The sequence below is a fragment of the Symsagittifera roscoffensis genome, chromosome 1 (genome assembly GCF_963678635.1).
Source record: "Symsagittifera roscoffensis chromosome 1, txSymRosc1.1, whole genome shotgun sequence".
NCBI classification, from domain to species: Eukaryota; Metazoa; Xenacoelomorpha; order Acoela; family Convolutidae; genus Symsagittifera; species Symsagittifera roscoffensis.
This window is the reverse complement of record NC_087062.1, coordinates 32,417,313-32,432,530: the sequence shown is the minus strand read 5'-3', so window position 1 is coordinate 32,432,530 and position 15,218 is coordinate 32,417,313. Positions and strand designations below refer to the sequence as shown.

The 15,218-nt window shown below is 36.6% G+C and overlaps 1 protein-coding gene across 2 annotated transcripts in view; it reads right to left on the bottom strand.

Annotated features, from left to right (window-relative positions):
- LOC134842978 (guanine nucleotide exchange factor subunit RIC1-like) overlaps nucleotides 1-7,106 on the bottom strand; it is a 300,792-nt gene extending 293,686 nt beyond the window's left edge. For both annotated transcript variants that reach the window (XM_063859535.1, XM_063859546.1), the window contains exon 1: nucleotides 7,085-7,106. The gene's annotated coding sequence lies outside the window, so the exon portion shown is untranslated. The remainder of the gene's footprint in view (nucleotides 1-7,084) is intronic.
- Nucleotides 7,107-15,218: the final 8,112 nt, after the last annotated feature.

Here is a 15,218-nt window from a genome sequence, read left to right as displayed (position 1 = left end):
AACTTTGAAAATTGTTGCAATTGTTAAAATTGTTGAAATTGTTGATTTTAGTTACTACTATCTATGTATGTATATAAGGAGCATAGGTGAGTATATTTACCTATTTATTCCCGACTGAAGTTTTTAACCTGTGTAAGACACAAATTCACTGTGTGGCGACATGGTAAGTTTGAGTAAACTCGCTCGAGAAGGGTGGGTAACTCAATAACTTTCCTAGCCACAGAGTTTCTTAGTTTTAATATTGAAAGGACCGCATAAATGACTAATTATACTTGGTGAGTGAAGTTAAGTTAATTTTAACGGGTGCGTGGCCGTGCCACGTCCCACTTTTTAATCAGAAGCGAAAAGAAGTTTTATGGCGAGATGACGTGAGTAGTCAGAAAGGAAATTTTATCTAGGACACTCCTCATGGTGCAACTTTTGTGAAAATGTTGAAAGGCAGTGAGATGTAGTACGATGCCATTTGTGAACATGTAGTGAGTTGAGGTGGAGTAGATAAATTTCATTTTCTTATGCGATTTGTAAGATTGGTTACAGAAAACTGGATACCTACTTGACGATAACCCGGTGTTGTGCGATCAATAGGGACATTGATGGAGACTTGTCCGGGGAGTATGTGCCATTCCGCCGGATGACACAGTATAACCTTCCCGCGACGGAAAAAAAAGTGACTAAAGGCCTTACGAACAGAAAAGTGTTGCGACGGAGGGTCAGAATGTTCTGGAATTTTTATTTTTAAAATTTCGATTTGAAGGAGAACATTTCTGAGAAATAGAAAAAAGACGGCCATTTTGAATAAAATAGAGAAAAATCAGAACGACGCCATATTTTGTGACGAACGGTTGTATCCGAGACGAGAAAATTACGAAGCCTCTTATCGTGGCAATAACACACGATAAGGACCTTAGTGACGGATATTTGTGGAGACGGAGGCTTCAGTGGGGGGAAGAGAAATACCACGGAACCCTCCCGGGACACGAAATATAGGAGATAAGAGTGTTATCTCAAGAAAATCACGGGAGCGGAGGCTTGGTCCCCCAGAGACTGTTATATGTGAAGGGACTGGGTAAACTAGCCATAACAGTTGCTGTAATGTCCTAGATCTGAATTAAACACCGTTATTATTTAATATTTCAGAGCATGAGTAGATAGAGAAAGGAAAAGGTCAATCCATCTCCAATGGATTTAATATAAAACTGTCACACAAAAACATATAGAAATAGGTGGTTCGAGCCGTGTTTTTAATGACAATCACGTAGTCTGAGGATCCGAGACTCAGCTATGTGGTTGTGTTCGCATGCAAACGAAAGCTGATCAAAAGTCGTTTGACTGATGGCCTAAAAATAGTAACTTTTTACTTTGCCCTAGACAGACCAGAAAATCAACTGGCAAGGTCGAGACGGTGAAAAACGAGTGGAATTAAGGTAACTGACGCCTGCCAGTCGTCAATAGGTACTTTTTCTACGCTCCGTCGCTGTGTGATATTTGGGCGAATGTTACATTTTTTGTGCACTCCATACAGTTTTTTGTCAAACCAGGGTGCCGATATGCGTTTCCGTGGGTACACTGCGGCTGTTTTGAAGGCGGTAACGAAAAGTTCCGTATGTGTATTAATGTTTTCACCATTCCAACGGTTGATATCAGTGGGAATACTCTGAAGGGCAGCTTCTAGCGCGCTGATATCTGAAGGGCAGCTTCTAGCGCGCGATTGGGTTTATTACCCGCTTCTTCGTACCTGAAAGGAACGTTTAGTTGTACTAATAGGTGTTTTGTGATAAACTTTGGCACGACTGTTGTTGAGAGAGGCAACATTATGTTAGTGAAAAGTAAATCAATTGTACTGTTGCCATTTGGGGCGATGTACGTGGAGTTGCCTAGGTCATTTGCACAGTATAAACCCCAGAGTTCCAGATGCTTCAAAAGTGATAAACCTCTGCTCCCAGTGTCAACCCGACAGTTGAAATCGCCTCCCATGATAATAAGATTCTGGTTTGAGCAAAGTTCTAAGCAATTATCCAAGTCTGTGGTGATGAGATCTAAGTTAGTATTGGGGCAAAAATAAGAAGCAATTAGATGCACATTCAAGTTCCCAAGGGTAACGCCAAGTGTATTTGCTGACTGGAAGAAAATTTTAGCCCTGCATCTCATCCTCTTGTTGACGGAAATAGCAATACCTCCACTTGGGCGTCCTCTGGCTAGTTTTTTAGCAAGAATGTTGTAAGTAACGAAATTGTTGATATCAAGGTTCTTAATAGAAAAAGTCTCAGTGAGAAATAGTACGTCATAGTCAAGTTCTTCTGAGTTTGTAAAGTCTAGAGTGTTTTTTGCGCCTTCGACATTCCATAAAGCAACTTTCAGTCATGCCCGCTCTTTCTCCACTACTTTGCCCGCTCTAATAATGTACTCATTTTCAGGGTTTTCTTCTCTGATTTTTCGTAGGTCACATCTGAGTGTGTACTGTCGTGCTCTTTCGTCTTTCGTGAGGTCAGGCTGCAGGAAGATATTCTTGTATTTTTCCTTGTCTCTGAGCAGTCTTGCTTTTTTGAGAAGATTGTTGCGCTCGTCTGCTGATCCGAGGGTTACCAGAAGCATTTGTAATCCATCTTCATTCACTTTACCGATCCTTTTGGTGGTTAAGCCATCAGTAGCAACTGTTTTAGTTTCATGTAGAATATTTTGCACTAGTTCTTTGCCATTCTCTGCGGCCTTAGAGCCAGAAATTATGACATTACAGGCCCTCCTTTCTTGCTCTCTCTTCTGACTTCAGGTTTTTGAGAATTTCCGAGTAACTTGTTGGCTTAGCTGGAGCAGAGATGCTTTTTGTGTTTTCAGGGCTGATCATCTTCAATTCCTCCACTTCTGACTCAAGTGCTTTGACCCTCTTTTCAGTTTTAGAAGAACAGAAGCCGCATAGAAAATCATCCTGAAGGTATTTCAAGGGCATAGATTTAGGTATCCAGAGTGGTGTCCATATTTTGCAATCTGTGTTGGAGCATTGAGCAAAATGAGACGAACCTTCATTTTCTTCGTCTGATACCTCCTTCTGTTTTGACATCTTCTGTCTTGTCGACATTTCAATGCGTTTTAAGATTTTTATCCACATCCACAGAGAAAAACATCCACATCGACTGTTGGGTATCGTAAGCGAAATTTTAGTATCGTTTGGGTACTGTTTCGTTTGGGTACCATTGGCTGAAAGACCGGTATCAGGTGGCTCAAAGTCACGCTTCAGGATTTGATATCTGGTTCGATTGAAGCCAAACTGGTTCGCTCAGGACTTGTAACATTAAAGGCTCTACAAATTCAAAGCTATACCAAAAGAGCCCCCGCCCTAAAAAGATATACTACTACTACTACTACTACTACTAAAAGAATTTATTCCCTTTAAAATATAAAGGCATCAAACAAAAGAAATGGTATGATTATGTACACAAGACATCACGAACGGCAATTTATGCAATGGCAACAAAGTAGCATTGAACAAGAGTTGTTTAAGTTGAACATATCAATTCTATTTTTCAGATAGATTTTCAATTTTGCTTTGAAAATTTCAGGCGATGAGAAAATGTCGGCTATGTTGTTTGCTGAAATCATGTTGGCATACCGACAGACGCGATAGAAGAAAAATTGCTCTGTAAAGAAGAGTCGACAATTCTGGGTTGTTGAAAGCTTAGGGCGTGAGCTATTGCGAAGGTCTTTGGCTGCAAAGGTAAAATTTATGTATCTGTAAAGGTTGAAATCAAATTGATCAGTCAGGACTCGATTAAGAAAACACATATCATGTAAAGCTATAGTGAAGGAAATTGGCAAGGAATTCGTTTTTCTAAGTTGTTCTGTATAGTCGTTGACTCCCGTTACCCATTTCAAACATTTTCTGTTAAATAATTCTAGTTTGCGGCGATATGTTAAAGATGGAAACCAGACCTGACTACCGTATAATAAAATATTCACAATACATAGCTGGTAATATTTGAATTTGGTTCTCATGGATACTCCATAAGGGATTGAACGTTTCAAGAAATGGAAAGCTTTGTTAACTGCAACCAGTTTGGTTTTAATGTGGATGTCCCACTTTAAATCACTAGATATCGTTACTCCGAGATCTTTGATAGATGAAACTGACGGAATTGGGTAATCATTAAGGCAAAGTGTAGATTTGGGGGAAGTTGAGTTAAAACAAATAACTTTGCATTTATCAGAATTAAATGTCATTTCGTTTTCAAGCGTCCAATTGATAAATAGATCAATGTCTATTTGAACTAAGGAAAAGTCATATTTTGAATAGAGTTTGCTGTCATCAGCAAACAGAAAACATTTAGAGGTTTTCAAGACAGCTGGCATGTCATTAATGAAGAGTATAAATAGTAAAGGGCCGAGTACACTTCCTTGCGGAACACCACTTGTTACATGGCCTTTTGGAGATGCTTCATTGTTAATTAAGACATTTTGCGTGCGGTTTGTGAGATAGGAAGCAAAAAGTTCAAGAAAGCTAACGTCAAAGCCTAAATTACCAAGTTTCAAAATAAGTATATGATGAGGAACTTGATCAAAAGCCTTGCGAAAATCGAAGTACACAGAAAGACATTCGCTTTTTGCCTCGACGTCGTTATAAATCTGATCTAGGTATTCAAGAAGCTGAGTAACAGTCGATCGCTTGGTCATAAAACCATGTTGAGCAGGTGTAACTTTAGCCCGAATTTTAGGATAAATGAAATCGAAGATCATTCTCTCCAGAACAATCGATAATTGAGGCAATATGCTAATCGGGCGATAATTTTCAACATTTTCGGGATTACTAGATTTAAGAACTGGCGTAATAAACGCACATTTCCAAAGTTCTGGCCACGTTTTAGTTTCCAAAACCTTGACAAAGAGCTGCACGACTAGAGGAGATATTAATTCACTGCAGTAGTTAAGAATAAAGGTTGGGAGGCGGTCGTTGGTAATACAAGAAGTTTTAGCAAATTTGAGAGCTTTCTCGACCTTTTTAAGGTTGACATGGAGATCGGATAGAAAAATAGTGGGTTTTTCGGGTTGTAAGATTTGAATTTCATGCTTTTCTAGAAACACTGAACAGAAGTAATCGTTCAAAAGAATGGCTATTTCAATAGAAGTGGATGCTTTACTATTCATCCAGTGCATTTGGTTTGGTAGTTTCCTTCTGGTAAAAGATCGAAGGTATTTAAAGCAATCACGGGTAGAATTTGGTCTTAAAGATTCAAGGAGACAAGTTTTATCCAATTCGATTGAATTGTTAAGGTCTTGTTGGATCGAAGCTAAATGATTTGTGTTGGCTGTCCGTTTAGATATGGAATGATGCTTATTCAGTAAATGAACTGTATGCGACGAATAATAATAGGGAAGTTGCTGGCGTCTTTTAGTTTTCTGTGCGCATGATGAAAGAATTGCATGATTGATCTGAGCGTACCAGCTATCTACATAATCATTAGTGGTGGATATGGAATAACATGAGTTTTGTTCCACAATGAGTTTGGTAAAGCAAGGGCTGATGTTAGTATTGAAGATCGAATGAGAAAAAGATGATTTAGATAGAGAGGTTTTCATAAAATTCCCACTCACAGTAGGCGCTGCTTCAGGAATGGTAAAAAAAGCAAATAAAGGAAAATGGTCTGAGTAAAGCACTTCATTTACAAATGCAGTGAACAATTCTGTGTGCGAAGTTAAAATGATATCAAGAGTGTTGCCTGAGCGATGTGTGGGTTCATATATAAGGGGCATTAAGCTATGATCCTCAATAACCTCTAGGAACAGTTTCGAGTAATCACAGCCACCATCAGAAGATGCCCAACAGATATCAGGCAGATTTAGGTCACCTAAGATTGTGTACGAACTAGAACCATTAATCAATTTGGAGTTAAAATAACGTATTGAATCAGTAAGCATTTTGGCAGGTATCCGAAACTGCGACGAAGCGGGGGGGGTTGTAAATAAGGAGGAAAATATGATTAACTGCACCCGAATATATTGAAAGTCCGATGCAGTAATCTGCATCGTATGATAGAGTTGAATAATTTAGAGCAAAACTCCTTTTTGTAGCAATGAGAACACCTCCGTGTTCTCCAGAAGTGCGGTCTTTTCGAGCAATAACCGAATAGGGAGAATTCATTGGAAAAATTTCGGGATCAGTAACTTCTGGTTTAAGCCATGTTTCAGTAATGAACACGATATCAGGAGAATGTAAAGAAAGAAAATTGATTAACTTCAGACGCTGATTTATGCTCAAGAGACTTTGTGCGTTGATAAGGCATAACTTTGATTGTAGTCAGTCAAGATTGATCTTGATACCATTTCGTTCGAGGGTCAGACCACGAATTTTTAGCTCATCGCGTGGAACTTTTTCATTGTTAATCATGTCGTACCGTTTCTTGAAGATTTTACGTTTCAGAATCTGTTCTTCTTGGTTCAGGGACTTCGATATGAAAATCTTTTCTTTGAAATTCTTCAGTTTGTAAGATTTTGCCAGGCATTTTCTAGCATTCCATTCGGATGACAGACGAACAAGTAAAGGACGCGGTCTTCGTTGTTGGGGATTAGCTTTACCAAGTCTATACATTTGGCAGATACTGAGATTTTCTTCGCCTATATGATCAAAAATTTCGGCCACTTTGGCTTCTTCGGCCTCTATATTGGATGTAAACTGTCCGTTGTCTTCGCAGACCCCGTCGATGATTATCTCGTTTTCACATGTGTTGGCCCGGTGACTGTTATTAATACGACTATTAACCGGTACATTCGATGATGTTGTCTTGGTTGGATCAACATTTTCAACAGTTTCTTTAATGCTTTTTGTAATTTCGATTAAGCTTTCTTGTCTTTGAATAATCAGTTCAAACTTAGCTTGGGATGTGAAGATGTTCCCCTCAAGGCAGCCAGAGCACAGCCAGAAGCATCCTCGAATTTTGCCCATTGTAGCTACATCATCAGGAGACAATCCAACACATTGCCCATGGAACCACGCGCTGCACTTTTCACATCCTATAGCAGTTGAGTCGTTGTCCTTCACTGTTTTGTTGCATGGTCCACATCTAGTAGCTTTTGCTTGAGACATATCAAACCGGAAACTATTTAATAAGTTTATCACAACAATTAGGATAATTGATATAGATACCGGACCATGGCCAGGTCTCTAAATACTACAAACACGCGAAAACCATGAAATCGGGGATGGGAACAAAGTAAGGAGAAATTTTCGTTGGACAGCGTGTGTTTGATCGATTACAGATGGATCAACTTGAAACTCACATCAACTCAACAAAATTAGGCAAAAAAATTTTCAATTAAGTAAAAACAACTTCAGAAATCTAGACAATAACTTTGGATTAAAATCCAGTAATGCGATTACAGTAATTGAGTGAAGCTCAAGATGTTTCATAATTTTCAAGTGGTTGTGTTATAACGAGAAGGTTTGGACGTGAGTTCAGTTGGTATGCCAGCAGGATACTAGTTTCTTGTATACTCAGAAGGTCAATAATATCATAGTAACCAAGGTAACAGTCAGAAGTCCCTTCATCAGATTATCCAGTAAAAATCCTGGGAATTTTCTAGATAAGGAAAGGTAAAGTATAATGTGGATAGAAGTAAAGAGAGTGAGATGGGTTGGGGATCAAGCCAACCATATAGAGAAAACTAACTGGTTCTAGGGCCGTCGTCACTAAACTTCAAAAGCTATTGGTTGAATAATATATCCATCTTCAATCAAATCTCTATACTTGTCAGATAATTGTCTTGCTTTGTTTTCTGACGTTCAGCGCCCAATCATTGAATTCTCTATCAGGAACAAAGCCACATTCTCAAGAAAATATGAGCCAATTGCAAATAGCAATTATACTCGAGATGGTATTTTCGAGCGTGTATCCCGCAAGTGGAGATAGAATGGGCTGTTCTGATTTCCGACTTTTGTCTTTCAGATTGTGCGAAATAACAGCATGACAGGGCAACTCGAAATTTTAAATATTTAAGTGTGAACCAAAATCTTTGATATGACTGACTGCCGAAAAGTTCATAATCATTTGGCTTCTCGTGGTAATCAGAAATTTTGAGTTTTTTGGAAGACAACAACAATTTAGATGTAAATTTTTGCTATTGTTTTTGTATTATTTTTAAACCTCATCAAAATCACAACTTGACCCCAATTTTGGATGTATGTCTCATGATAGCGTCATCAGGATAGTTTTAGTGATAAAATTTTATTAGATATTTTAATGAAACCTCACGGAGCACCTATTGCTCATACGAAAATGTCGCGGCCGATGGAATTATAAACAATTGTGTTGGTATCTGAAAGCAAATAAAACACCAGATATTCACCGATATTAAAATTGATTCTAAACTTCAACAAGACTTCTCGTATCAGGGCGAAGCCCTGAATGTTCCGACTGCCTTTTAAGGTTTATGGGTCAGTAATAACATTATAAAATTAAATGTAATAAAACAAAATGGAAAATTTTTTATGAAAATCATCCCCCCACACGCCATATCGCGCGTTAATTTTCCCAAATTGGCAAAAATGGCAATTTTTAAACCCCCATAACTTTACGAAAAATGATCCCAGGTTAGATATCTTTTCAAATTTGAGCTCAGGACAACAATACTTTTCGAATGATATAAAAAAATTCCGTCAAAAATGGCTAGTTTAAAAGTCGAAATTTGTCTGAAGAAAAAAAACCCACCCCGAGCACAATTATTCCGGTACTTTCGTTACGAAAATCGGAACAAAAACACAATTCAATCAACTATTTACCTCTTAATGGAGAGTTATTAAAGTAGTAAATTCAGTAGCTTGGCGTTTACCCGCGGGCTTATAAAATGCCATACATACAAAATAACAGAAACAAATTTACAATGACGCCAGATACATTACCAAATTTGCATAGAACAGAAAAAATCAGATCTCTTAATCGGAAAATTTATGTATAGCATCCCAAGGCCGATTCGTTTGCTCCCAGAAAGAAAGATTTTAACGCTGCTTTGAGTTTTCCAATGAAGAGTTCTCCATATTTCATTCAATAAGATTTGAATATCAGCATACGTATTATTGTTGCATCAAAATCTTAAAATATCTCGAAAAACTTCTGGTTTTTGTAATCACTTGATGGTATGAAAGCCTGGTTTTTGTAATCACTTGATGGTATGAAAGCCAGCAGTGTTCAAAAGTTAGTGTATCGCTTGGAAAACAGTTGACGCTTTACAAGAAGAGTTTGAAAAAAGATCACACTTTTTGAAACACGTTTTTGGGCTTATTGTTTAACCAAGTTTTGCTGCTGATAGGAGAAGTTACCGCAGTTAACAGGCACAGGTCAGAATATCAGGTTGGCAGTTCCAATTTACATTAATTTTGAAGTATATTGGACCGAATTTACATGGGATTATAACAAATCCGAATTTTTTGATGTTTGTATGTATGTATGTAATATGGATTCGACCCTGTGGGACCGGGATTACTCCCGTAAACAAGATGATTTTTGCTTTTCAAATTCTCCAAGTACTGGAGATTAGCTCGTTGTAGTGTGTTTCAAAGTGTCTCCATAGGTAGAAAAGAGGTCGTCGAGAGTTGCTATGAATTCCATGGCCGCTGTGTTATAATTTTCTTTTGGTGCATTTAGAAAAGACTAGTATGGCCCCAGTTAATTGTATAATCGCTGTAGCTGCACGGGAGTGCATCTTTTTTTTGTTTTCTTTAAAATACCGTAGGTCGCTTTTAGAAGAAGAAACATTAGTTCAGAATCAATGACATCTGTGGAACTTATACTTCACACAAAAGAGATAGCCTCCTCATCCAGGCAAATTCTTTTTGTTCCGGGAGATATACAGCAAGTAAATGCTCAAAAAATTACCGTTATATTACGTACTTTAGAAATTGAAAAAAAAAAGAAACTAGTGCCTTGTTTAGAGGAGCAAAAACTCAGAAGACTTCAATCAGTATAAACTGTCTTCAGTAAACAAAGCCTTTTGCAATATTGATTATGTGTTATCGCGACTCGCATCTGCGGATATCGGAAATGTATGGGGTCTGGAGCCATCTAGAAATGTACATGGTCTCAATTACTTCTCACCTCTTCTGGAGTTTTCTCCAACAGGACTACCCTTGTATTCAATCAAATCCTGTGCACTTAGTAAGCATTAACTTTTTTGACTTAAATGGATTATATTACGTGCTTTAATACTAACTCCCTGATAGAATATTTACCCTTGCCACAAACAAGGTTTTTTTAACCGGGGTACCAGACTGTTTCGGAAAGAACTTTGTTCACAGTGTTCGCACGTGAAAATAATACACGTATTTCTTTTTTATGCTTGCGATACAAAACGTTATCAAATTAGAATATATGCTTCTTTTCGGGTTAAAAACTTGTTATTTACTCAAGCAAAGCTTTTGTTATAGTATGAACTCTCTTTTTTTTCCAATCTAAGTTGCAATTATTGTTGCGGCAAAATGTGTTCATTTTGAAAGTGTCCATTTTGATCAATAACCAGCTATTAAGTACAGCCAATGCTAATGATATTAACACAGACTATTATTTTACAAATAGCTTTTTAGCTTCAAGTTATCATGGATCTGTAGCGTAGAGGTAGGGAAGGAGACGCACAAAGTAAGAGGGTTCGAACCTCGGCAGGGTGGGATGTTTTTAATGAACTTTTTCGTATACTAGTTAAATGCGTCCGCTCTATAAATTGAGCCATGTTAGTTGGTAATTTTCGTTTTTTTTTTTCAAATTGACTGGTATTCCTAATGCGCCATAATTGGCTTGCGTCTCTTAGCAATTATGTAATCTCATAATTGGCGTGCGTCACTTAAGAAATTTTGTAGTTTCAAAGTTCTTCTCATTCAGTTTTTCCCAGTAGCGTTATCGGTCATATTTTTGCTTGTGTATGCGAAGTGCAACTTCGGCTCTGTGTCAAAACTTGGTATTCAAAATTTGTCAACAAACCGGGTCTGCTTGGTAAAGCTGAGTAATTTAGACAACCAACAAGTCCTCGATAGTTACTTTTTTCTTATTGTCTTGTTCTATGCTACTTTCTGAACGATTTTTTTTGTTTAAACCTTGAGTGGTTGTTATTGGCTTAGCATCAGTCATCCTAAATCTCGCCAACATTTTTTCGATGCATTTTTCCCGGCTCATTTTGATTTCGTTTTCCGAATAAACATTTTTATTCCTGAGAACCGATTCAGATCAATTGTCTTGCTTAATTTAAGTTTTTTTCAGAAATCATAATGTAATAAATTGTTTGCAATACAGATTCTGTTCAGTGTAAAGCTTACTACATTCATAACCAAATGAATCTCATCGCTTTAGCACCATTGAAATTTGCAGTCTGTTTTCTTTTCAAACGAGCAACCAAATTTTTGCCCGCTGTACAAGCCACTATATCATTCACTCGCAAAGTATTTGGACCTTCTATCTTTCCCTCTTTGGAGTAATCGTTCCCCACTCACTTTCTATCTTTCCGTTCTCTGGAGAAGTATGAAGAGCCAAAGTTTCAAGTCTGATTTTCTGTTTTCTACAAACTCGCTTCAAATCTGAACAATGTAAACTTCTGCCTACAAAACCAATGTAAATTTTGCATGCAAATGTAAACTGTCTACAAAAAAATAAGCATTTCTTTAACCATCTAATGCTATCGGGTCAATAGGACCTAAAATGTCCGTTTTTATTTCTATATTCATGGTTTCCCCGGTTACAATTTTTTCGACTTTGGCTCATTTGCTGTTTTGATTTCACAATTTTCAAAATAACTTGTCTTCCTTCCTTTTTTTCTAAAAAACCTAAAGTCTTTGTCGTTGTTATGACGCATCCTACTTTGCCACTGTTTCAATGTGCTATGAGTGGTTCCAATCTCTCTTCATGAAATACTCCACAAAAACCGTCTTCAAAACCCATAGCATTTCTATAACCATCTGATGCTATCGGGTTAAAAAAACCTTAATTGCTTTTGTAAATTATATGTAGAGTCCTGGTTCCCTGGTGTTACAAATTATCGGGACTGGCTTCTTTGTTGCTTAATTGAACTCACAAGCTGAAAAATTCTCCAACTTAAAACAACTCATGTTCATTCCCTCTTTAAGTTTGCCTCAAACACTAAAGTGCTTGTAGTTGTTTTAACCTAAAATGCCACTGTTTTAATGTGCAAACAACTGTATGTGCTATGAGCCTTTCCAACTTTTTTGTTGCCTCATTTTTCGTCTTCATAAATAAGTTCTTACAACTCTAGAAAAACCGTCTACAAAACCTATAGCATATCTCTGACCATCTACTGCTATCGGGCACTCATGGCACTGAATTTTCCAAGCGTTGGCTTCATTACCTCGTCCGCTACCTATTTTTTTTCTGCACTGTTTGGACACATGTCGATTTTTATAATTTTGAAACAAACTCTATTTTCGCTGTTAAAAGCCTCTTTTTCAGTTATCTCTGACTATCAAAATTATCTAATTCTATTTTCAATTCGTCTATACTTCATAATTTTGTTATAGTAGAAAAGTTTTAAATTGTATCGGAAATTTTATATATGTTAAGTCACCCGAACAAAGTTACTCGAATCAATGATTTTTATTGAAAGTTATTTTTCTAGTTAAACCGAATTTGAAAAAGATCAGTTCCAGTACATTTAGGAAATTTACTAAATACCAGTTTGCGTACCAGTCCTTGTTTGTGAAGGTAATGGAATCGTTCTGGCTAAGAGCTAGTTTTTTATGAATTGATTTTTTTCGGGGAGAAATTTTATTATCGGACGGTTGTTAGTCTGCTATTTTCCCAACCATGTACTTTGTTTTCAGTTGAAGCATGTTTTGCTATCAAAGAAACATCTTCTGAATCGTTCATGTATTTTGTAAGCTTGCAATCTCTGATTTTCAATAATTTGTTGTTCTGATCATTTTAAAAATAGGGAGGAACTTTGTATCCGGGTGTTTTAGTTTTCTTTTGTTTTTCCATGCAAAATCAGATATCATAAATAGATGTTGGAATGGGTTGAATGATATATCATATTAAAGCTCTTTTAATTGTGATTCGAACTTGATAAAATTTCAAAAAAAATTTCACTGTTGAGAAAAACCGGTTGGAAATTTTTGATTTTTGGTCTAATTTCGAACTAATATGGTGTGAGCGTGTAGGCTTACAATATCTTATTTAAGTTTACTTTAAGCGGTGAAAATTTAGTTGTACTCAAATACAAGTTTTTTGGAGTTTTTAGTGCTATTTTGTAAACAAAGGTTAAAAATTCCTAAAATTTCTGGAACAAAATTTGATAAATTTTTAAAATTTTTTAAATTTTTTTTTGAAATTTGTTTTTCTGCTAGTCAATTTTCTTCAAAAACTGTTTTCCAAATGGACTTTTTCCTATGGCTAACAAATATGCCTACACAGTTTTTTTCGTTCAGATCTTATAAGAGGTGTAGCTCAAACTATTTTGAGGCCATTTTGTTTTCGGTTCAATGGTCGTCTACCCAAGTTTTGACGGCTTATGTGGCGATCGGTACTTTTTATCCAGTTGCAGAATGAAATCTCGAAATAAATATTTTCTAGTAGCAATAGCAAATGTAACCCCTACCATAACCAAGTACTAGACTTCCCTTTAATTAACTTTGTTCACATCTGGACTCATTTTCTGAAGGCCCCTTGTTTGCAGAAATTGATTTTGTACTTCTTAGCTTTATAAATATCCATCATATTCGAAGTTTCTTTTGTTGATTGTTATTTTAACAACTTCGTTTTATAAAATTTCTTTTCTTGTTTTGCCCCTTTTTCCGGCTTAATAGGTTTCTGCCTATATATGTGTTGGCTTAGTGGCCGCATGTTGCGCCGCTCTATGGGCGAAAAAACTTCAAGTTTGGATTTTGTTGGTAGATGATGAGGGGACTCACAACTTTTTATTAATTTTTTCGGGTTCGTTTTGATATTTCGGCTTAGTTACCACTTGGAAAGTTTTCCTATGATACTTATTTCAGATTAAATTGTCTTGGCTTTTAAAACCAGCTTTGTTCATTTACTCAAATCTAGCCTTCCAATATTTTCGATTTTTTTTTCGACTAAGCGTCTCAATGTGGTAATTCATAATTCCGTTCGGCGGTCGTCTACTAAATGTTTGCCTGCTTTGTTCCGCAGCACGATTTTGTTCGTAGTTCCAGCTTTGCCAAATTACCATTTGTAAAATTCTTATTGGTGGAGGCAATTTTTGGTTTTCAATTTCTGATTTGTCATTTCATCTGCACGTAGTAATCTTAGACATTTGTTCTTGTATCACAAATAGTGCGAATCTCTGAGTCGCCTTTGTGTTTCAAATATCTACATAATTATTATCACCAGTGGGAAAAAGCTGCAATTTGAGTTCAGTGTTTCAGCAACTCTCACTCACATAGGGAAATCAAGATGTAACAAAGCCCTTCTGGAACTTCCAACTGACCCATTTGAATTAATTGGTTTCAGTAAAGGATGCAGCGTGATAAACCAGATTTTATTGGACCTGTCTTGCAAAGACAAACGTGAAACGGATGGTCTGGACACCAAGTTTTTGATCGATAAAATTGTTTACTTGGATAGCGGACACAATGGAATGGAGTTGTTTTACCCAGTTCAAGAAATATGTACCAACTACATCTTGAAAAATAAAATAAACATAGAAATTTGGGTTTCGCCCTACCAAATGAAGCAAAATAAAAGTAAAGATGTAAAGCAATCTGAGATTGATTTAATGGTGTCTAAGATTCCTGGTCTAATAACTGTGACGAAAGTTGATTGGGAATCGGAACCATCACTTGATGTTCATTTCAATGTTTTGAGTAATTTTATTTCTGAATATACGAAGAAGCCTTATTTTTATTGTTTTTTCAATAAAGCCCAAATGTTTTTCGGTTGGGTGATATCGTAGCATATGGCAGATTTGAAATATTTTAAAGCTAATTGCGGGATCACTTTTTTTCGATACATCTATAAATGTTAGAAAACCATTAGAGGAAATAACCGGAGCTCATAGTTTCAATCAATCTATGATGATGTAATTAAAAAAAAACAGTCTTAATAACGGAAACAATTGACTGTAACTGACATGAAAACTTCGCAGTTTTTAGTTTTTATTTTCACTACATGCACTACTGAATTGTTTTCAAAGCTGTCGCCCAGTCTAATATTTCAATAATCAAATATTAACTTATCTTAGCAGAAAATGAAGTGCAAGACTAAAATATGGCGATGTTTTTAGAT